The following is a 22,903-nucleotide window of genomic DNA, read 5'->3' on the forward strand; positions in this document are numbered from 1 at the left end:
GGAAAGCCCTTAGGTCACCTGAGGATGGGGGCTGGTTGCCAGTGGAGCCTACCCTGTGATTAGAGGGTTGGAACTGTAAGTCCTACCTCCTGACCTCTGGGAAGGGGAGAAGGGTTGGAGGTTGAATCACCAGTGGTCCCAATAATTTAATCAGTCATGCCAATGTAATGGAGTCTTCATAAAAGCCCCAAAGGACAGGGTTTGGAGAACTTCCATATTTGTGAATATGAGGGGATTTGCGGAGGTTGGTGTACTCGGAGGGGGCATGGAAGCCTTGTGCCCCTTCCCACATAATCTTACCCTATGAATCTTTTCTATCTGGCTATTCCCGAGTTCTATTTTTTTTTATAATAAATCTATGATCTAGTAAGTTAAATATTTTCTCTCAGTTCTGTGAGCAGCTCTACTAAATTAATTGAACCCAAGGAGGGGGTCACTGGAACTTCTGGTCTATAGCTAGTTGGCTAGAAGCACTGGTGACAGCTTGAACTTGTGATTGGTATGTGAAGTGGGAGATTGGGGGGCTGGGAAGGTTAGTCTTGTAGGTCTGGGCCTTTGTGGGATCTATAACACTATCTTACTGTCAGAATTAAGGTGATTTGTATGACAAAGATGTCAGAGAAATGATGTTGGTGTGGAAACTCACCACCTCATTGGAATTGGTGGTGGACCTCTTAGTAGTGAACATCATAATCTCACCCTCAATAAAGGTGTCATTTTAATCTTATAGAAGAAGGAAAGAGTTGATGATGCAGAAAGGAGGTGATAATGCTTATGGAAATATAATTTATGTGAGTGTGTGATTGCCACGAGCAATTGGGAAATGACTGGCTAGCTGGATATCCTAGGAGAACTTTAAGGGAGGGAGATTTTAGTTCAGTGAGTATTTCTTCTGAGTACAGATAACTGTCTCAAGTTTTAACTCACTGTTAAGGAATGTTGGATAAGAAAAGACAGACCAGTTAACGCTGTTAACTTTTGAGCTGATAAATGAAAAAAAATATGTTAGCAATATAAGTGTACAAGGTGGCATTTTGTTTGAACTTGAGAAATATATCTTGATGTGGAGGAATAGTAAGAATAGAAGTGATCATTGGTATGTAGGCATTAAATTCATGCAAATAAATGAGTTTGGGTGGGGTTGGATTAATGGTCCATTTGGTTTCTTGGCTCTTGATTTAACTTTGTGATCACAGCATCCCCCAACCAAAAGTAGAGCATTCCAATGAAAACTTTTGTAAGCCAAAAATGCATAAAGCAAAGAACCATTAATTTATGTGGAAAAAATTGTTTTATGGTGTTCCAAGACCCCGAAAATAACCCTACACTTTTCTGATGCACAAGAGTTTTAGGCCTAACGGACACACGAAATAGAGAAAGATAAGGAATAGACAGACGCTCACAGATGCAGTTCAGAGCTATGGTAGCTTGATGCTGAGTGTTGTTCCCAAGGGACGGAGCTTGATGGTGCCAGTTCTCGCTGCTTAGGGTGCAGGCTCCCTCAATGGCATACCGCAAAACAAACACTGAACGCTGTTTTTCCATTTTCCCATTTTCCGTAAAAGTGAAAATCCTCTTTGATTCTTTCAGTTATCGAGAATTGGTACTAATGTAGGTTGGTGGTGAAGTTGAAGGTGAAGTGGCAAAAGGGGAACTTTAAAAAGGAGGGGATACATGTATTGGTAATTAATTTGGAAATTAAACAACACTTTAGGAAGCCATCACAGCTCTGACTGATTTCATTTAAACCTTCCCACAAGAGGTTAAAGGATACGAAATAAAAATACTCATTGGGGTTAAATAAATCGCCTGTCTCTAATAAAGTGTCTCTGCGATAGAAATAGCTTTGTCTATGTCTACTTACTGGGAGGATCATTGACTATTGTAGATCCTGAGAGTTACATAAGCCAAAATATAAAGTCATTAACTTTTTTTTAATATATTTTTTTAAGTAATCTTTGTACCCCATGTGGGGCTCAAACTCAGCGATCCTGAGATCAAGAGTCCTGTGCTCATCGGACTGAGCCAGCCAGGCACCCCAAGCCTTTACTCTTTTTTTTTTTTTTAAACTACTGATTGAACTCTTATCAAAATGACTGGTCAACTCTTTATACTATTCCATGTAATAATAGCAACATTCTTGTGAGTCCTAAAACTGATATGTTGTAATGGTCTCACCAGATGTTTTTGTGGGTTTTTTTTGTTTTAAACTTTTATCCATCAGTGTGCCTTTAAATCTGTTACAGTGAACAGGGTTTGTTGAATATATTGACAATTAAAATATCGCATATGTTCTTAATTTTTAAAAATTTACTAAGCTTCATGGCAGTTTAATTTTAATCCTAAAATCATTTTTACTCTACACCATAGCTAAAGAAAACTGTATTTTAATAAGCCAAGCAGATTTCTGGCATTAGAAGGAACAGGATAATGAAACAATGTGTGGGAGATGAGATAAATCTAATCTTAAATCTATAAAGGCCAGTTATTCACTGAAAGTAGAAAAATGAGCTTGAGAAGCAAATAAAGTCTTTTTTTTTTAAGATATATTTATTCATTTGAGAGGGAGAGCACATGCAGGGGGAGGGGCAGAGAGAGAGGATCCCCAGGCAGACTCCCCATGGACTCCCCACCCAGTGTGGAGCCGAAACAGGGCTGCAAACCACACAGGGCTCCAACCCACAATCCATGAGATTGCCACCCCACCCGAAACCATGTCTCTAGGTGTCCCGCAGCTAATATCTTTTTTAAATATTTTGTTGAAGGTTGTTAAAATGAGTGGGTCACTTCTTTAGAAAGGGAGATCTTTTGTTTAGTATACTTTATTTTGGTTGTTTAAAGAATTGACTGCATTTTAAAAAAGTGTGACATAAACAGCATTTAAAACAAAAGGTTTCCTTTTGAAGTAAAAATAATTCTAGACTTTTGAAAAGTTTACAATAAGTATTTGTTATAATTGTTGGATATGAATTGCAACATAATATAAAGCTATAAAAATTTTTATAAATCAAACTATATTGAAAATGCAAATTACATATAAAATAATGTATATGCCATATATGTAATTATGAACATAATGGTAAACACCCATGTGAAACCCCTACCCAACTATAGAACTAGGGTGTTAACCAATTTCACATCCATCCATATTTCTTCTCTAGCCTGATCTGGTTTTCCTCTTAGCCCTAAGAAACCATTATCTGAGTGCTGTTTAACACCTCCTTTGTCATTATTAAAAATATACATATGTTTGTGTGTCTAGACAATATATTGCTAAGCTTTGCTTTGTTTGGAGCTTTGAAAATAGTAGTATTCTGTATGCAATTTTCCTTAATTTGTATTTATACATTTCCTAGTTGATGAATATTTGGGTTTCCAACTTTTTGCTTTTATGAGTAATGTTAATAAAAACCATTTTCTGATGCATGTGTATGGATTGTTGCTGGAGTATATACCTGGGAATTTTGTGATAATTTTTGTTTCAATTCATAAAAATATAATACACCAGCCCAAAACTTAGTGACAAAAAGCATTTCATTGTTTCACAATTCTGTGGGTGGAATGGGAGTTTTTTCTGCTTCGTGATGTCAGCCTTGGTGCTGAGATGATTATAGTCATCTGGAGGCTCAACAGGCTGCAGTCAGCTGGGGCTAGAAGTGCTGGGATGCTATACTGCTTAAGAGTCATCTGGAGTCTTGATTGGAAGCTCAGTTGCAGCTTTTAGCTCCTTCATGTGGCTGCTTAGGCTACCTCACAGCATGGCAGCTGAATTCTAAGAAAGAGCATTCCAGGGGTGCCTGGGTGGCACAGTGGTTAAGCGTCTGCCTTCGGCTCAGGGCGTGATCCCGGAGTTGTGGGATCGAGCCCCACATCAGGCTCCTCCACTGGGAGCCTGCTTCTTCCTCTCCTACTCCCCCTGCTTGTGTTCCCTCTCTCGCTGTCTTTGGTCAGTTTTTTTTTTTTTCTTAATAACTTGGTTATTTTGTATTTTGGGGGGAGGGATACTAAATCTGGGTTAAATTTGTTGCAAATTTTAATGCATTTTGTGGCTTACTGGACCATAAGCACTATGAGATAGATATTTTATTACCCCCATTTTACGGATGAGAAAAGGAAGTACTGCGTACAAAGTACTGGGAGAATACTTTGTGAAATCAGAAGCCTCGGGTGATACTTTTGGTTTTCAAAGTAGCATGTGCAAACGTGTACAATTATGAAATGGCATGATGCTTCCATCCATCTACTTATTACATCCCTCCACTTCCAAAAGACTGAGGCTTGGAAAAATTTGCTACCAGTATTTTTTATTCACTTACGGTCTTTTATAATATTCTAGGTAAAGTGCTAAGTGACTTGGCCAGAGTGACAGAGGTAGAACCAGTACATTCATCTCTAAGTTTTTCTAGTCTTACCTGTCTTGCCTATACCCATACTTCAGTTTTTTTCCCCACTGAATTATTCAGTTGGATCAGTCACTCACTGTTTGCCAACACATTTCAAAACTTGGTTTTTGATAGCCAGACTAGTTCTGCTATTAGTTCTCCCACTTTGAGGGTATGCTGGAGATCTCAGAAGACAGTGGTAAGGAATTTGCAGATATTTGAGATTTTCTTCACTGATCCCACCTCCAAACTTTATCATGGAAATTAAGTTTCTTAAGTGTTGTGGTCAGAATATTTTTTCAAAGTAATAGAAGCCAGAGATTGACAACCAATTTTCAAATATTTGCTTTATGTACTTTGAAAAGCACACTTTTAGGCATTGAGTGCAGTGAGCCGCTTTAAAACTGAAAATACTACAGAACAATTCTGAATTCCGTAATGAAAGGCTTTAAATAAAATGAGACAACTTTCTATCATGCCTGAACAAATACAAAATACACAGAAATAAACTTGTAGACACTTCCCAGCTCTCAAATTAGGAAGATTGTTCTGTGTAAAAGTTTCCCATCATTACAATTCTGTATGTTGAAGACAGACACTTAAGTACAGCTCTCCAGTGTAAAAGCAGTGCCTCAGGGAGCATGACTTATTTTCATGTCCCTTCAGATTTATTGGATCTAAGATTCAAAGGCAGACATGAAAGTCATAGTAATACTTCTGCTTATTGGAGGAATTCTTTGACATGTAATGGAATACAGAGCATCTTTAGACTTTGACTCAGAAATATTTTCCATCAGAGTTACCAGCCATTGTATGACCAAGCTTTTTACACATTTTTATTCTTTCCTGCCCCAGATTCTTCCACTTTCAGTGTCTTGCATTAGAATTAGTTACCCTTAAGAAGTAAAGTATAATGTATTTCCTGTAATATTGATACAATGTTACCACGACGAAGTATAGGTGTCAAGTACAGTAATTTGTCAAAAAGCTAATGAACATAATGTAACACCATTTGTAAAAAAGAAAAAGGGGGAGGGGAGTAAGTCCATTTAAAATTCAGTAAACGCATTGGCAACATTTGTAATTCTCAGAATAAACACATTTTAAAATAGAGTATATCCCAAACATGCTAACCTTTGAGGAGTTTAATACGTTATTTTATAGAAATTGCTGAAATTACTTTAGATATGTGAAGGATACCAAAGTTTTCATATAGTTCAGTATTTTCTGTCTCTCTCCAGCAACTGCTTTCAAGTGAGAAAACGGACTCTCTTCTTTATTCTTTCTTATTAGCCCCTTCTTATGTTTGCTGATACTTTCTGTTTGAAAAGTTTCTGATTAAAAGCTAGGTAAATGGGATCACTTTTGGTTTCTTTGGACTATAGAATGAACTTCATACCTCGAAGAGAACATAGAAATCATGGAAATTATTTGTTAGAGTGGTTGCCAATATTCTAGAAATTGTAGTTGGAAGCAAAATAACCTTTGATAATTTAAATTTGGAAAAACTGCATATCCCGTCCACTTATTTATAATACATATTAACGTGTTAAAGGCTTAGATGTTCTCGAATACAGTGTTAATTTTCTTTAATCTAGTTTTTACCATGTTTAATTTCAGAATTACTGTAGGATTTTTAAAAAAAATTAGTGTTCCATACAATTGGAGATCTTTTTTCTATAATGTATGAATGTGTGTCTGACCTAAATATGTATTACATACACATGTATGTGTGCTCTGTGGAGAGAAAGAGAATACATGCCAAGTGTGTGCAGCTCTTGCCTTTTGCCCAGGTGTTTTAGACTTCAGTATATATTGGATTTAAGCAAAAAATACCATTGGGTAGTTTCAATTTATCAAATCCACTATTTTATTTTATTTCTTGTAAAAATTTATTTGTTTGAGAGTGAGCGAGTGTACTCGCTTATCCTAGATATAAGTTGAGGGGGAGGAGTGAGGAGGGGAGAGAGAGAGAGAAAATCCCAAGCATACTCCTCGCTGAGGAGAACCCAGTGTGGGGCTTGATTCTGAGGACCCTGAGATCATGACCTGAGCCAAAATGAAGATTCAGATGCTTAATTGATGAGCCACCCAGGTGCCCCCAAATCCACTATTTTATATGTGATCCTAGAGTTTTTTCAGGTTTTATTGAATGGTATTAAAATACTTTTGTCAGTCTGTTATTTTGATGTAATTTTTTGGTGCCAACTTTTCATTGTCCTTTCCTTTTTTCCCATTAGTTTATTAAGTGCCCTGTATAAAGCAGAACAGACTCTTCCTTTTTCAAATGAATGCTAGGGAAAATTGATAGGTGTCACGGTCAGTCACGGCAGAAGTTAAGAGATAGGACTGTAACATGGATCTTGTTTTCAATTAATGTGTTTGGGAGAAGTCTTGCCCTGTTTGTTCTTATGAGCTCTGATATCTTTTTGATCTGTAATGCGTCTCATCTTAAGAGAAGGTATAGAGAGAAGCTCAAAAAAGTCCGCAGGACAGTATCAGCTTTTGAACAACCCTTGTTTTTGTTTTTTGTTTTCCATGTGTTGCTCAAATAGAAAAACAGGTAATTTGTTCATCTGATAGATATAGCATGAACTCTGCTTCAGGAAGATCTTGAATCATTATGACTCATCCATCAGTTGAAAGAGCAGAGAGGTTAGTGAGAGTAGTCTTAAGGCCCAGTTGGAACTGCTTGTATATAAATGAGTAGTGGTGATTTGGTGGTGTGGTAGTGGTCAATCTGTGTATTTGTGGGTCTTTACAAACTTCAGAATGGACCTAGTAAAAGTAAAACATTAAAAAAAAAATGACTACTTTATTCCATATCATTAGTAATTTTTTGAAATTTTCTTGTTTTGCTGTTGTTAAACACTGATGAATCTGTTACCCTACTAGGCTTGAATATATCCTTGCATGAGTTTCGTTATTTAATAAAATTGGGTATGTGTTTAATATGTTATCTAGATGGTGTGTATATGTAGATGTGGGAGGACTGGGTTTAGATTGTTACTTTTAGTGGTTCTAGTAAACTGGTGGGTTTTTTTCTCCCAGGTGTGCCTGTTTGCCTGTCAATCTGATATGCTTTTGTTTTTGATCCTGCCACTAGATGGCAGAATAATAAATGGTAGATTGAGATGCCAGTTACAGATGTGGCCTTAGCTGCTTTGTACTTTTCCTTTACCTTCGTTGTTCTCTATTCTCATTAGTGCTGAATTTGGGGTATATATGAAGTCTCTCAGCTAGTGGGATTTAGGTAGATCTGGTACCTTGTAGCCTGAGAGTGTGCCAAATGACAGGGTAAAGGAGAAGGAACAGAAAACCTTTAATCCTAGATATAATCATTGGTGTTCTAATACTTTGCTTTTTACTTCTGTTTTTATTTTTTCTTTGTGGAATTCTGGCCTTTCCTTTATTTCTAGATTCTCTTACACTTATATTGGCATCCATAATTGGTCATTTCTGTTGGTGGAACTAGTTACCTTCTCATTTATTAGGTGAATACATGTTAATTTGGCCACTTTTGTAAAATCTTAACACTACACTTTGCAGACAAACTCAGCTATAATTGACTATATGAATCTTTTTACAGAATGTATCATTTTCAAAATAGCCTGTTGATAGACTTTGAAAAGTAGAGTGGTGGACAAAGTGTAGGGTGGTGGGAATGTGGTTTCCATGATTATGTTATGTAAGACTGTGTTACTAGTGGACTTCTACCAGAGACTCCTTGCTGGCTCATGAAGTAAGCAGCCTTGTTGGAGAAGTCCTTGCACGGGGAACTGCAGGACGTCTCTTAAGAGGCTCCAACCAACAGCCAGCAAGAAACCAGGGCCCTCGGTTCTGCAGCCTCAAGAAAATGAATTCTGCCAGCAACCTAAGTGAGCTTGGAAGTCATTTCATTCCCTGAATGAGTTTCCAGATGAGAACTCAACCCTGATGGGGCGCCTGGGTGGCGCAGTCGTTAAGCATCTGCCTTTGGCTCAGGGCGTGTTCCCGGCGTTCCTGGATCGAGTCCCACATCAGGCTCCTCCGCTGGGAGCCTGCTTCTTCCTCTCCCACTCCCCCTGCTGTGTTCCCTCTCTCGCTGGCTGTCTCTCTGTCACATAAAGAAATTAAATCTTTAAAAAAAAAAAAGAACTCAGCCCTGTTAACTCCTTGATTTCACTTTGAGATCCTAAGCAGGGGATCCAGTTATAAGCTGTGCCTAGGCTTGTGACCCATGAAATCATGAGATAATGTGTGTTGTCCTAAGCCAGTGATTTTGTTGTAATTTGTTTACAGCAATAGAAAATACCAAAAAGAAGAAAATTTTAAAAGAAAATTAATACAAATACCCTTGATAAACCTTCCACATCTCTGAATGTTACCTGTTTGCCAGGGTGTTGTAGATACAATGGTGTGAGCCCAGATAGACATGATCCTAGTCTGGGTGAGAGAGAGACTTGAAACCATTAAGAATGACAAGTATTCTGTAGATCTATGATGCCATGAGAGCATCTGATAAACATAAATACCTCTTTAGGACTTAATCAATCTTTTTAAAACTTACTCTTCCTAGGTTGTTTTCTCATTTTTTAGCATAATCTTGACATCATAAAACTTGATCTAGTTTTATTTCCAGTTAGTATTATGAAAATAACTTACATGGGTTTTTTTAGCCTTGCACATGCTCTTTCTACTTTCTAAAACACTTCTATTCTTTCCTGCCTTTTTGCTTAATAACCCATCCGGGTTTAAATTAGATGTCAGTTAAGTTCCATGAGGGAGCTTTGTGAGGACAGGTCTGTTCTGTTTCTCCAGTACCTAGCACAGTGCAGGTAGGCCCATTAAAAAAAAAGAAAAAAAAAAACAACAAAAAACCTTGATATGAAGTATACATTACCGGTGGAAGTATTAATGGTACTCCTACTTGGGAGAACTGTTTAATGTTTTTAAATATATGTGTACTCTAAGAGTGGTTATTGAGTGCAATTGCTAAATATTTATCCAAAAAAATAAAAATGCATGTCCTTAAATAAGACAGAATTAATTGTAGTATTCGTAATATGGAATACTGCTCAGCAATAAAAAGAGAACAAACTGCCGCTACATGATAAACCTCAAAAACATGTTGAATGAAAAAACCAGATACTTACAGAAAGTAGAATCTATGGTCTATATTTATTTACTTAATTTATTTTAAGATATATTTATTTATTTGAGAGAGCACATGAGTGTGGGGTGAGGGAGAGAATCTTAAGCAGTCTCCCCACTGAGCACAGAGCTCAATGTGGGGCTGGATCTCATGACCCTGACACAATGATCTGAGCAGAAACCAAGAGCCACTCAACTGACTGAGACACTCAGGTGCCCCTATGCTGTATTTATATGAAATCTAAGAACAAAATGAATCTATGATAAAAGAACTCAAAGTGTTTGGGAAGGAGAAGTGGCAGGAAAGGTTCACATGGGAACTTTCTGGGTGATAGTTATGGTTGATGGTATATATAAAACTGTCAAAGCTCATTGAATCAAACATGTAAGATCAGTATATTTTAATGCTTAATATAAATTATTCTTCAGAGAAATGTTAGATGTCCTTTTGTATCCCTTCTGTTCCCTTCTCTCTTTGATTGTATTTGTTTGTTGTCTGTCTCTCCTGCCAGATTGTCAAAGATTGTCAGCTTCATAAGGTCAGAGACCAAATTTGCCTTTGGTTCTCAGAAGTGTGAACTTGTATGAATAATGCCCAGGCTTATTGGCTCTGAGGAAAAAGTTATTTGTGAACTCTAATTTCTTCATAAGTTGGTATCTATACTTTATGGTTGCATTTTCAAGAAAAATATTTGCGTTATTACAGAATCTTGTATTCAGTGTTTTTCTTTATGTAGCTTCTAGCTTTTTCTGCTCTAGGATGCACAAAAGACATCTGTTTAAGTGTTGGTAATCTTGCTCCAATTACAGCTTTGCCAACCACAGTTTGAGATAGCACAGCACTATATTTATATACCAAAATTTAAAAATCCAATCTTTTTTATAAATGTGAAGTTTATCTTATTCCTCTGAAACAAATGAAAACTAAATATTAATCCTATTTTCTCCTGAATCTCTTTTTGTCATCTCTCCTTAATTTTTAGAGATTGGGCAAAAAAAGGATAACCTATTATTTTACTTTTTAATACAGAAAGCCTTAAACACCACAGTAATTTGAAAGAGCACCAGGCAGTTACATAGAACTTTGTCCTTTATGGTGGTGGTATTATTTTTTTCCATATTAAAATAATATTATTTTAAATGATTTAATGACTGAAAAATAAGTATAGTCTTGATTTCCCAAAACTGCCTCAGTGGATCATAGGTGTAGTTTTTTCCGAACTATTGAGAAAGGTAACTCACAGCAGATTTTTCAGTGCTAGAAAGAAATGCCTTTCTAATATGACTTATGTGTTAGGGGTCTTCCAAAATTAAGTTTAAAATTCTGCAGAATTTTTATGCACATTCTTCCGGTGAAAGAACCCATATTTTCGTCAGATTCTCAGAGTCCCTCACCCAGAAAAATTAAAAAACCTGTCTCAACCTCTGAGGGGTTTTTGTTTGTCTGTTTCTGGGTGTTTTTTGTTGTTGTTTTGTTTTGTTTTTTGGGGTTTTTTTTTGAGGTCTTTTTCATTGCTAGTCCATGATGGTTTTGCCAACTTTTCAGGACAACCAACTCTAAGGTCAGCAGCTAATTACTTCATATTGAGTGTTTACCTGTACTGAACACTGTGAAATTTGAGCAATGTGTATTTGATGTCTGTTGGTTCTCTTGATGTCTTCGTTGTTGTTTTGACTGTTTTTATGACCTTTTTGGTTACAGAACTAAATCATAGTAACTGCCCTCTTTGCTCCTGTGTTCCAAACCATCCCAGATATGAGTATAAGAACGATGAAGAAATAATTCCTTTAGTAAACCTGATTTTTTTTTTTTAATATGGAATCTCTGGTCAGAAATGCTTGTTCTCACTTATTATACCAGTTTTGTGGGGGAAATGTATACTTGGCAAGATTTTTAGGAATATCAAAATCTGAAACGTGTGGCTGCATACATATCTTATCTGTCACCTGATAACTTATTCTATCCTGACTTTCCTATTTCTAATCTTGTTGCTTTTATCCTTGAGGTGGTACCTAGCTATAAAAACCTGTAAAAAGGTTAAATAGCATGATTGCAAAAATAAAGAAAATTCATGTTAGAGTCACTGCGTTTTGATATTTGTATTCTATTTTAGTTTAACAAATAGAATTTAGTATTGTAGCTAAAGACCATGGGTTTTGTTTTGCTTTGTTTTTTTAAGTAAGCTCTACACCCAGCGTGGAGCTTGAACTCGTGACCCTGAGATTGAGATCAAGAGTCACATGATCTACCGACTGAGCCAGCCAGGTGCCCCGTGCCCCTTCCTATTTGGCTTTGATTCCTGGGAAATGAAGTCAGATTTAGTTTATAAACTCATAGGCCCTTATGACCTACATTTCTGTGTGCTTTTATGTAGTCTTGAATTTTTATATCTACACTTCTCTCGTCCTTTATCTTTCTGTATTACCTTTATTTTATTATTTATTTTTGTGGACTAGGAAGATGATAAGACATCTTACAGATCTTAGGATTTTGAAAACAATTTTTATAGGCTTTGATTGCAAAAGCTTTTTAGTACTAATGGTACATTCAACATTCAAGTCATTTTAACAAGTATTTATTGTGTGATAACTGTATGAGGCACAGTACCAAGGATTAGGAATATATATAGGGGTCTCTGTTGTAATAGAACTCATTATCTGGCAGGTAAACATGTAAACAAAGATCTAGATAATTTCAGTTGTGATAAAGGCTATGAAAAATAATATGGTAACTAGTGTATGGGATGTGGCTTTGGGACTACCACCGTAGATAGGGAAGTGAAGAGGCCTTTTTGAGGTGATATTTAAGCTAAGATCAAAATGACAAGGAGTTAGCTGTCCCTGTGAGGATAGAGTAAGTGGAACAAATTCTTTTGGATGCAGCAAATGTTTTTCATTTCTACATACAATACCGAATAGTTTTATGAGTGATGAAAGGCTTTAAAGGTCAGAACATAAAAAGGGACCCAAATGCACTGACTCAGGTATATGGAGTGTTCACACATGAAAATTTAATTAAATCAGTTACACTATTTTTATTACTTTCTACTTGAACAGTATATTTTTATAGAAAGAATAATTTGCCTTAGAATGGGAGTTAAAACATTTTATACATCTCATGACCTCATACTAGCACTAACTCACTTAACTCAGGACATTTGTGGAAAATGTTTTAAAATTGGATCATATATAAAATATTCAGAAGCACTTTAACAAACATTTATTGAACTTACTACGTGCCAGTCACTGTGCTTGGTGCTAGGGGTAGGAAGATCAATTCATTTATCTTTGCCTGGAGATCAAATCAAGTGAAAGAGACTCTGGGCTTTGCTGTTCTTTAGTTGAATGACCTGGAGCAAGTTACTTAACCTCTTCATTTGTCTTCTCATCTGTGAATTGGGAATGGCAATAATACCTGTATCAGTAAGTTGTCATGAAGATTAATACAAATGAAGGTACTTAGAACAGTGTATAATTCATAGTCACTCATTAAATGTTCACTATTTGTTATTATTTACTTAGGTTGGAACCTACTAATAGTAAATTAACGCTGTTTAGTATGTTGCATTGAAAAAGGTAAAATGAAAAGTGCAAGATTGAAGTATAAAGGGGGAAGTGCCAGCTCTTATCTGAAAAGGATAGTTAAGGCTTAGAAAGAGGTGTCTTGAGTTAGGTCCTGAAAGATAGGTGTGGGAGGATACTAAAGGAAGATTTGCTCTTCAGGTAGCATGAAGAGCTTGTGCATAGGTACGCAAGTATGAAAATCATGAATATTTGTTCAGCAAAAAACCTGAAGTTGAGGTGTATGTGAGAAAGAAGTAGGAAGGAGGCATTTCAAGGTAAGGCTAGAGAAGGGAGTCTTAAAAACATTAGGACTTTAGATTTGGGAAATAGTTGAAGGATCGGTATAATCATTTTAGAAATTTTTCTGTTGTGTGGGGGGGTGGATTGTGAGATCAGAAGGAGATACCAGAAGCTAGGAAGTCTGTACGAAGGCAAGTGAAATAGTCTAGATAAAATATGAAGAGAGCTTTAATTAGGGGAATTTAAGAGCTGGGTATAGGGAGTGAGGATTTTATGATTCCCAGATAGATACCAGTGATAATGGTGACATTTTAACTAAGGTAGAAAGCAACATTTTTTTAAAAATTAATTATTTTAGAGTGGGGGAGGAGGGGGAGAGAGAGAGAGAAAGAGAGAGAGAAGAGAGAGAATCTTAAACAGGCTCTACACCCAGCTCAGAGCCCTATAGGACTCAATCTCACTACCTTGAGATCATGACCTGAGCCAAAATCAAAAGCTGAATATTTAACTGACTGAGCCACCCAGGCACCCCAAGAGCTCCTTTAATAGAGGGCAGAATAAATGATGAGTTTAATTTTAGCTATGTTGAGTATCATATCTGTGGAGACATCTAAGTAGATACTCAAGTAGGCTATTCAGTATATAGATTTAGAATTTAAAAAAAGGAATTGTATACTTAACATACATTGTAGTCAAAGTTCAGGAAATGAGAGAGGGAACAAGGAGAGGTAACGGTGAAAAGAGAACAATGAAGACCAAGCTTTGACGTCAAGCATTTGGAGCAATTTGGAGCATCGTGACTAAGAAAATCTCTGTCTCTGGCACTCATTTTTTTTCATCCAAGGGATTTAAGGGCATGTGACACTTGTAAGAGAATTAATTTTCAGATTCTCAGCTTCTTTATGTACTTAGAACTGAAGTTTAGGCATCATTTTTTCCCCCATATCTTATAGCACAATCATCCATCACCCATTTATGAGGAAAGCACTTCACTCACCTGTCCTGTATGTTGCCCTGAGTTGTGAAAATCTAGGGTTCCAAATGAAGGCACAATTCACAGTGTTGGTGTGGAAATACTGTGCTTTCTCTAAAGAGAACAAGTAAAATACATGTTACTGAGACAACTCTCAATGATTCTGACAATTTCAGTTCTTAGAAGTTTATTTGCTGGATCATAATCTATAGAGATCAAACATAGCAAATTTATCTTTAAGGTACTGACAAATATATATCCTTAGATATTTATGAGAGCAAATAAAAAATATTATAAAGACTATCTTACTAATTCTAAAGCATGAAGTAGAGCAGAAAAGTAAATATTAAATGAGAAGAGAAAAATGGACAGAGGTCAGCTTCAGGAATAGAAATTTCAATACACATCTTGCGATGCTTTGGTGAGTTGTATCTCATTTGAAATTTTGGTATTCAGATGGTCTTTAGGACAGAGCCAACCTTTTATATAGTTAGCACAGATTTTCTCATTTTAATAAAGTTGATCATCATTAAATAGCATTCTTTAGGAAGCAGTGTAGAATTTTAAAATTAGAAAAATAGGTCTTTTCCATAAAAACAGTACCTTGTTTAAAAGACAGTGCTTTTTCTTCTTGTGTTTTCATGCTGCACTTTTTGCTACAATAGTTGAAGAAATAGGAAAAGTCTTTTTCTCTTATGGAAGACCTAAACTAATGCTAGGAGGAAAAGAGCCGAATTGAAATAGTTAAGTATTGGACATATGTAATGGAGAAGGTGAACTTCCATTGCCTCAGGTACAGTGGGGATTTACTTTTAGATAGATTATTCAAGTAATATATTACACTAAGAATGAAAGCCAAAAGGGGCTTGCAAATTAGCCACCTCTACAAATTTTTGGCACTTTTTTCCTTCGGAAAGAGGGAGAATGACTTACAGACAGAATAAGCTGTTTATAGACTTCATTTCTGAAAGGGGTATATGAATAATTTTCTGACTTGTTAGTAGCAAGATTGTTTAAAGATTTAATGAAAAATGGTATAAAGAGTAAAGTGGGATTTTTAAATTCAATAAAGAATGAGAAACAACCATCCTTGAAATTCCTGTGGAATTAGAAAATACTCGATAACGGGAAAGAGGAAGAAATTCAAAACAAATTGTTAAACTTTAAATCTCCTAAGTGGTTTGTTCAGGTCAAAATATTGATAGATGATTATGATGATAATAACGAAAGTTATATATCTCTTGGGAGATGTTGCAGTAATGGGCAATAGAAACAATAGAATTAATTTAGCATATGTGTCTCTGTCTTGGCATTCTTTCTTCTCATGAGAACTGAGGCTTTGCTTTCTCCCCAATAAGTTTTTGATCCATGTATATTATAAAAGTGAACAACCTGTTTAGGTCAAATAGGAATTCCTAATTCTCTGTTTTATACCCTGTAAAGAGTTTTAAAACCATGAAGAAGAAAACTGAGAAAAAGTACTTTCCCACCCTTTCTTATTTCTTTTTGAGACATTGAATATGCAAATGATAGCAGACATTGTTTTCCCGTTATCGTTAGACTTTGTCCCAGAGTAGTTGTTTAACATTTATGTGCAAGCTTGTCTATAAGGGAGGAGGAATTGGGAAAAACAAGCCTGTGGTGTTAGTGGAAGATGAAGGAGGGATTGCAAGTCTTTTGGAAAATTATGTGTACCCATGCTTACATATAACTTTTTAAGATGAGAAATAGACTTTGAGGGAGTAAAGATTAGAAATTATTGTGTACTGAGGAGCATGGGTGGCTCAGTGGGTTAAACATCCGAGTCTTGGTTCTGGCTCAGGTCATGATCTTGGGTCTTGGGATTGAGCCCCAAGTTGGGCTCCATGCTGAGCCTGGACTCTGCTTGAGATTCTTTATCCCTCCTTCTCTCCCCCCTCCACTCTTCCCCCTTCTTGTTTGCATTCCTTTTCTCTCTCAAATAAATAATAAAATCTTAAAAAAAAATTATAGCATACTGAGAAGAATATGGTTATCTGGAGACACACGGTGGTTGAATTGATTTAATATGTGAAGCATAAGAAAGGTGCCAAGAAGGGGAGAAATTTGAGGCAGAGATGGGTACCACTTGCTTTGTATTTCCTTTGTGAGTAATATTTGTTGAAGGATTTGGTAAAAGCATTTTATAGATTGTGTGTGATGGTAATAAGATGGTGATGATTGTTATTATTGGCCAAGCAGTACTTAATAATGTTTCCTGGCTGTGATTTTCTTTCTTTATCTAGGCTTTTTGTTGTTTTTTTTTTCCTTTTTAATTTTTTTTAACAATTGCTCATTGTTTCAAAAAAAGTCAAAGAATGAGGCATGATCTATTGACAGCTCACTATGTAGCCTCCTAGGATTTGTTTGAAGGATACCCAATATTTGAAATATTTATGTACATACACATGCACACATAACTTTTATCAGCATAAATAGGATCATATATATATTAATGAATTTTGCTTCATCTACAAAACAGCATGACATATATGGTAGCCATTAGTGCTGTTCACTAATATCTACTTTCCCTCTCTTCTGAGCACAAGGGTGGGGGCCATGTGACTAGAAGTGGTCAATGAATTGAGAGTATAAATGTCTTCCCAGCTGAGAATGTGTTGTGTCCTGTCTTTCCCAGCTGAGAATGTGTTGTATCCTGTCTTCCAAAGTTCTTTCTCTGGCAGAATGATTGTAACATTCAAGGTAATGGGTATTCTGGCTGTGGTTGTTTAAAAGGTAATATGTACCAAAGAGTTGAAATCTGAAAGGATATAATCAGTGATATTGATATATTGGTCTTCTCTGTCCTTTTGCTTCCAAAGCGTCTTAAGAAAGGGCATTAAAAAAAAAAGAAAGGCATAAACTTCAGGATTCAAAGTTTCATCTTAACACATCTTAAGAACTGTGCTAATGATTTTTTTGCTTATATAGTTTTAAACATACCACTGTTTTTCAGACACTTGTTTTAGCTTTTGTGAACCCTTTCTTCAAATGAGAATTTACACAGAATGTAATAAATAAACAGGTAAAAGTATATTAAATAGGATGGTACCCTTTTCTAAAGCGTGTATCCCATTCCCTTCAAAGTTTATACCTCACTCATGTTAGAAATGTAGTTCTAGAGGGGCACTTTGGAATCCCTGAGGCATAGGGAACTTTGAAATCCATTTGTAGGGTTCATCACTCCCTAGTTCAAGTCACAGTTTGACCACTTAATTGCTGTATGACTTTGGATTTGACATCTTTGTGCCTTAGTTTCATCATCTATAGACTGGGCATAGAATCGTATCCTACCTCAAAGTTTTGTATTTGTGTGTGAGGATTAAATGAAAGCTATTCTTATATGGTACCTGATAATTGTTACAATTTTTAAAAATAATTGTAAATAAATAGGGCTCAGAACTTGTTTCTTTACCATTCCCCTTCTTTAACCTCTTTCTCTTCCTTTTTAAACATGCTAAACACACCCACGTTAAGGTCTTTGCCCTTGGTAGTTTATCTAGGGACAGCTGTTTTCCCCTTTTGGAATGGCTGGTTACTCCCATCCTTAAAGGTCTCATGAATATTATAGGACTCCACTTAACATCTTGCTTAAAGAAGTCTTCACCCCTTCCTCCCTCTTTCCCTTCTTCCTATTTCACTCTTTTATTTCATCCCTTTAATTTCTTCCAAAGCTCTTGTTTCAATCTGTAATTACCTGGTTTGTGTTTATTGCACTTAAGCTCCAGGAGAACTGTGACTTTGCCTGTCCTTTTCAGTGCTCTGTTCCTAGTGCCTAGCAGAAACCTGGTGCATATTTGTTGCTCAAGAATTTTTTTTAAAAAAATTATCTTTCAAGAATGAACACCATACAAATGTCAGTATAGAGTAGCCACCCTTAGAAGCATACACTATTCTAATGTTTTCACAGGCAAGAGTTTTGGGGAGGTTTTGAAGGACATGGTATCAAATTGAGATATGTTATCTATCCATAGAGGACAACCCTGAGCCCTCACTTGGAGTCCATGTGTCCTTATTTTTGATAGAAACTTTAGTTAATCTGGTTTCTTATCTCAAGGCAAATGAAAACACTAGGGTGATTCAAGGCTTCTCTCTTAAGGGGACTGTGTTGAGATGTGGTAATACTTGGTACAGTACTCCACCATCTCACTCTTCCTTTGCCCTATCTCCCTCCGTTCCTTCCCTCATTTGCTACTTGTATTTGTTGCTCTTTAGCACCATCATTGATCAAAGCCGCTTCCCTCTCCTTTGTTTCTTTCCTCCTTTCTGTTTCTGATTGATTCTTCTGTTTCTTAGGTTTTATTTGCAAAGGCTGAGTTAAACTAGACTTGCGTTGTCTTAAGAAAATTAGATTTGTGGACTGAACACTTTTGGGAGGTGGAACATATTTGTCTCTCATTGCCTCTGTATTTAGAGTGGTTATTTCTAGTTTGAATCTGTTCTATAAATCCGGGTTTCTAAATTTTTGACATTTTGACTGTGTTTATCTAAAACTGTATCAGTCTTGTGTCTGTATAGGAAAAAGGTAGGAATTATTCTAGCAGGCACTTATTTGAGACAGTCTGTTTAATGTCGGTGTTATGAATCAGCAGCATTGCCTGCCCTCACCTCCCTTCCCCAGAAATGTTCAATAGCAAACTTTAAAGATTTAATTGTTTGTATGCATTTGGTAGATAGCTTTATTAGAGAAGTAACATGGTTTAGGGAAAAAAATGACAGAACTGGCCCTTGGAAAACTTGTGTTTTACTTTTAGTGCTGCTTTTAGCTCCTTTCTTTTGGCTAGAACTTTGTCTCTTATTTCCTCCTATAAGTTAAGTGAAACTTTTATTTCTTAGCTTTTCCAGTTCAAATTCTACACATACCATGAATTATTTTTTCAAAAGCTAATCACAGGGTAAGCACTAGGTGCCTTGAAGGTGGTCATAGCATTAAGGATAACAATATACTGTTATTCCCCTTAATTATTCTTAGGCATTTTCCAATTATGTTAATATTTTTTCTGACACACTGCCATATTTTTATAGAGAATTGGAAATGTTAATTAAACATACAAAACCCATTCCCACCTCAGAGGTTTCTGTTGTTTCTTTTTCTTCTTCATCATCATCGTCGTCTTCTCCTTCTTCTTCCCCCCCCCCCCAAAGGTTTCTTTTCAAGGCAGAAAAGCTATAGGTTAATTTTAGGGCTGAGACATAATTTTTTTTTAACCTTTTGGATTAAGGGTATATTGGTGGTATTCTTCATAATCATGAGATTTTGTTTTTGTTATTGTTTTGAGTGTACACTGGGTATTTCATTTAGATGAAATAAATCCAAAATGAAATATACAAGTGGTCACATCTCCAACAAGATGGAAAATGCAGAGGCAGCTGTTAGTGGCTTTTTCTTCTTGTTTTTAAAGGTAGTTAGTTAGTACTAGTTTACAGATGGGGTGGAATTTAGTGTTTGTTTTCATAAGGAAACAATACAGTATATGCTGGATAAACCTTAAACCAGCTTGTAAAATATTTAAGCTGTAGTGTTTTGATCACAGCATTGTACTAAATTTCTACTAGAACCCAAGAAATAAAACCTTTTTTTCATGATAAGATTCCATCATTTAATCTCCTGTTGCTACTTTAGGAGGTAGTCAGTCTCTTCTCCCTAAGTCAAGTACATAAACTTTTCTTAGCTTCTGAAGGGTTTGTTGTGATGAAGAAATAATAAACTATGGGATTTGCAAGGATTCAAAAACAAAACAGGTGCCTGGCTTCCAGAAGTAAGTTCTTTATTCCTATTTTCTTTTCATTGTTTCCTATAGATACAGGGAGGGGCAGTTATAAAATGCAATGTCCTTTGAATAGTCAAAGGATGCTTAGGTCTTACCTAAATATACATTGCAGGAGAAAACAAAATTAACATATCTAAGGTTCTGGGTAAAAGTGGATCTCTTAAGACTTCTTTAATTTGTAATATGGCTATTGCTCTTTCTTTATCAGATTTAAAAAATCACATTGCAGTCTTTCATCCCCACTTTTTTCTTACATCTTTAAACTGTTGGTTTGTGTGTTACTGGGAAGTAGTGGAATTATTGATACACTCATTTCAGAAAGTAAAAATGTCCATATGAAAATTATTTTGTCTGTCTTAATAAAGTCATGTTTCCACACATTATTGGAATTGCAGAATGGCTCTAGAGATTGGGTTGAGAGAATTTGGGAGAGGCATTCATTATTTTTAAAAAACTTATGAAAATGTTACATAAACCAAAAGTAGATAGAACCATAATGAACCTCATGTAGCTACCATCTGTACTTAATAGTTACCATCTTTTGTCATATTTGTTTCAGAACAAATTATTTTATTGAAGTTAAAATACTGAAAGTTACTTGACTATTAATAAAAGAAGGGATATGTGTAAAATCTGAGAGTGTTCTCAGACTATTTTAAGATAGATGTTATTTTACCACTTGTGTTTCTTTTATTTCCATTTTATTTTGGTGATTTCTAACTTTTAATACATCATTTTTCAGTCTGTTTACCTAGTTTTACTTGGGGAAAACTATAATTTAGATAGAGTGTGTGTGTGCGTGATATTTTCCATAATAAAGTTTACGTATATATGTATTGTGTGACTATTCCAGAGACATTGTATTTTATAATGTCTTTCCCTGTATCTATAGAAACAGTGAAAAGTAAGAAAATAGAAATAAAGAACTTGCTTCTGGAAGCCATATACCTGTTCGTTTTTTTAATACATATATATGTACTATGTTCCTTGTATGTATAATTATGAAAATATATTTGCATATAAATTTATTACAATTACCTGTATACATATGTGTGTATATGTAAACTATATGTATACACACACAGTATCATGGACAATTTCAAACATACACCAAAGTAGATCTAATACTATAATGAACCTCCAGGTATATATACCTAGCTTCAAGAGTTACCACTTTATGGTCCTCTTGTTTTGTCTATAACACTCTACTCCAGCTACTTAAAAATTTTTTAATATGTAAATTGAACATGCTAAAATTGAAGACTGCTTTTGTGCACACAATTGCTTGAGTTTAATGAGGAAGGGAATAAAGACAAAAATTTAAGTCAGTGTTCTAATTACTGGTGTGCCAAAAAAGAAGAATTAACTAAACATTAGTTGAGCCTCATGAGTGACGTGCCAGAACTATGAGATACCTCCAAGGATACAAAAATCACTAAGAAAAGATATTTCATTATGAGATGAACTGGAGTAGAGGTTCCAGCATGATGATTTCAAGGCACAAGTGAAAGTGGACTGGGGAGGAGAGGATGGAATCTTAAAGAAGATTCTTCAAGAGTGAATTTCAGGCTTGAGAGGATTGCATGAAAAAGAATAAAATGTATGGCTGCGGTGGGTTTCTGTGTAGATGGAACAAAGACTGAGAGTGACTATGCTAAAATTGCACACTAAGAAGGTGAAACTAAAAGTTGATAGATATATTTATTTTTCAGTTACTAACTATAATAGAATCAAGTGTAGTTGTCTTGTCAATCCAAATGCTTTTTATATTTGTTTGGATTGGGATGTTTGTTTTTTCTCCTAAGTTATTAACTTTGTCACCCTGGGTTCTTTTTAAAAAAGAATTGAGATTATTTAACATATAACAGTCTATTAGTTTTAGGTGTACAACATAATTATTTGACATATGTATATGCTGCAAAATGATTACCACAGTAAATTTAGTTAATATCCATCACCACACTTACAGATTTTTTTTGTGTGTGTGATGAGAACTTTTAAGAGCTACTCTCCTAGCAACTTCCAAATATACAGTACAGTATTGTTAACTATAATTTATCATTATAATTTATAATGTACATTACATCCCAGGACTTATTTATCATATAAATGGAAGTTTGTACCTTTTGACCATCTTCACCCATTTCGCCCTCCCCCATCCCCTACCCCTGGCAATTCCAGTCTCTGCTCTTTAATTATGAGGGTGTTGTTTTTTTTTTTTTTTTTTAGATCTACATGTACGTAAGTGAAGGCATACAGTATTTGTCTTTCTCTGTCTTACTTTACTTAGCATAATACCTTGTTGGGAGGATCCTTGTTGTCACAAATGGCAGTATTGCCTTCCCTTTAATTGCTGAATAATACTTGTGTGCATGTGTGTACACACTATATTTTCTTTATTCATTAGTTGATAGACAAACTGTCTCCATGTCTTAGCTGAACATGGGGGTGCAGGTCTCTCTTTGAGATGGTGATTTTGTTTCCTGCAGATAAATACCCAAAAGTGGAATTGCTGGATCATACGGTAGTTCTATTTTTAGTTTTTTGAGTGACCTCCATACTGTTTTCCATAGTGGCTGCACCATCCCCATAACAGTGTGCACAAGGGTGCCCTTTTCTCCACATCCTCGCCAATACTTGTTATTTATTGTCTTTTTAAGAAAAGTCATTCCAACAGGTGTGAGGTGATACTTCATTGTGGTTTTGATTTGCATTTCCCTGATAGTGAGTGATGTTGAGCATCTTTTCATATACCCGCTGTCATTGGTATGTCTTTTTTGGGAAAATGTTCAGGTTGGATTGGGTTTTTAATACTCCTAAGA

At 35.7% G+C, this 22,903-nt stretch overlaps 1 protein-coding gene and 1 long non-coding RNA gene across 3 annotated transcripts in view; one reads left to right on the forward strand and one right to left on the reverse strand.

Moving 5' to 3' along the window:
* The window catches only part of STT3B (STT3 oligosaccharyltransferase complex catalytic subunit B), a 100,784-nt gene that overhangs the window by 11,144 nt on the left and 66,737 nt on the right, over positions 1 to 22,903 (forward strand). The gene's annotated exons all lie outside the window — the stretch shown is intronic.
* The window catches only part of LOC117802645, an 81,021-nt gene continuing 70,898 nt past the window's right edge, over positions 12,781 to 22,903 (reverse strand). For both annotated transcript variants that reach the window (XR_004626029.1, XR_004626028.1), the window contains 2 exons: positions 14,317 to 14,406; positions 12,781 to 12,904 (listed from right to left, as the gene is read on the reverse strand). This is a non-coding gene — a long non-coding RNA (uncharacterized LOC117802645). The remainder of the gene's footprint in view (positions 12,905 to 14,316; positions 14,407 to 22,903) is intronic.

The sequence above is a fragment of the Ailuropoda melanoleuca genome, chromosome 6, assembly GCF_002007445.2.
Source record: "Ailuropoda melanoleuca isolate Jingjing chromosome 6, ASM200744v2, whole genome shotgun sequence".
Lineage (NCBI taxonomy): Eukaryota > Metazoa > Chordata > Mammalia > Carnivora > Ursidae > Ailuropoda > Ailuropoda melanoleuca.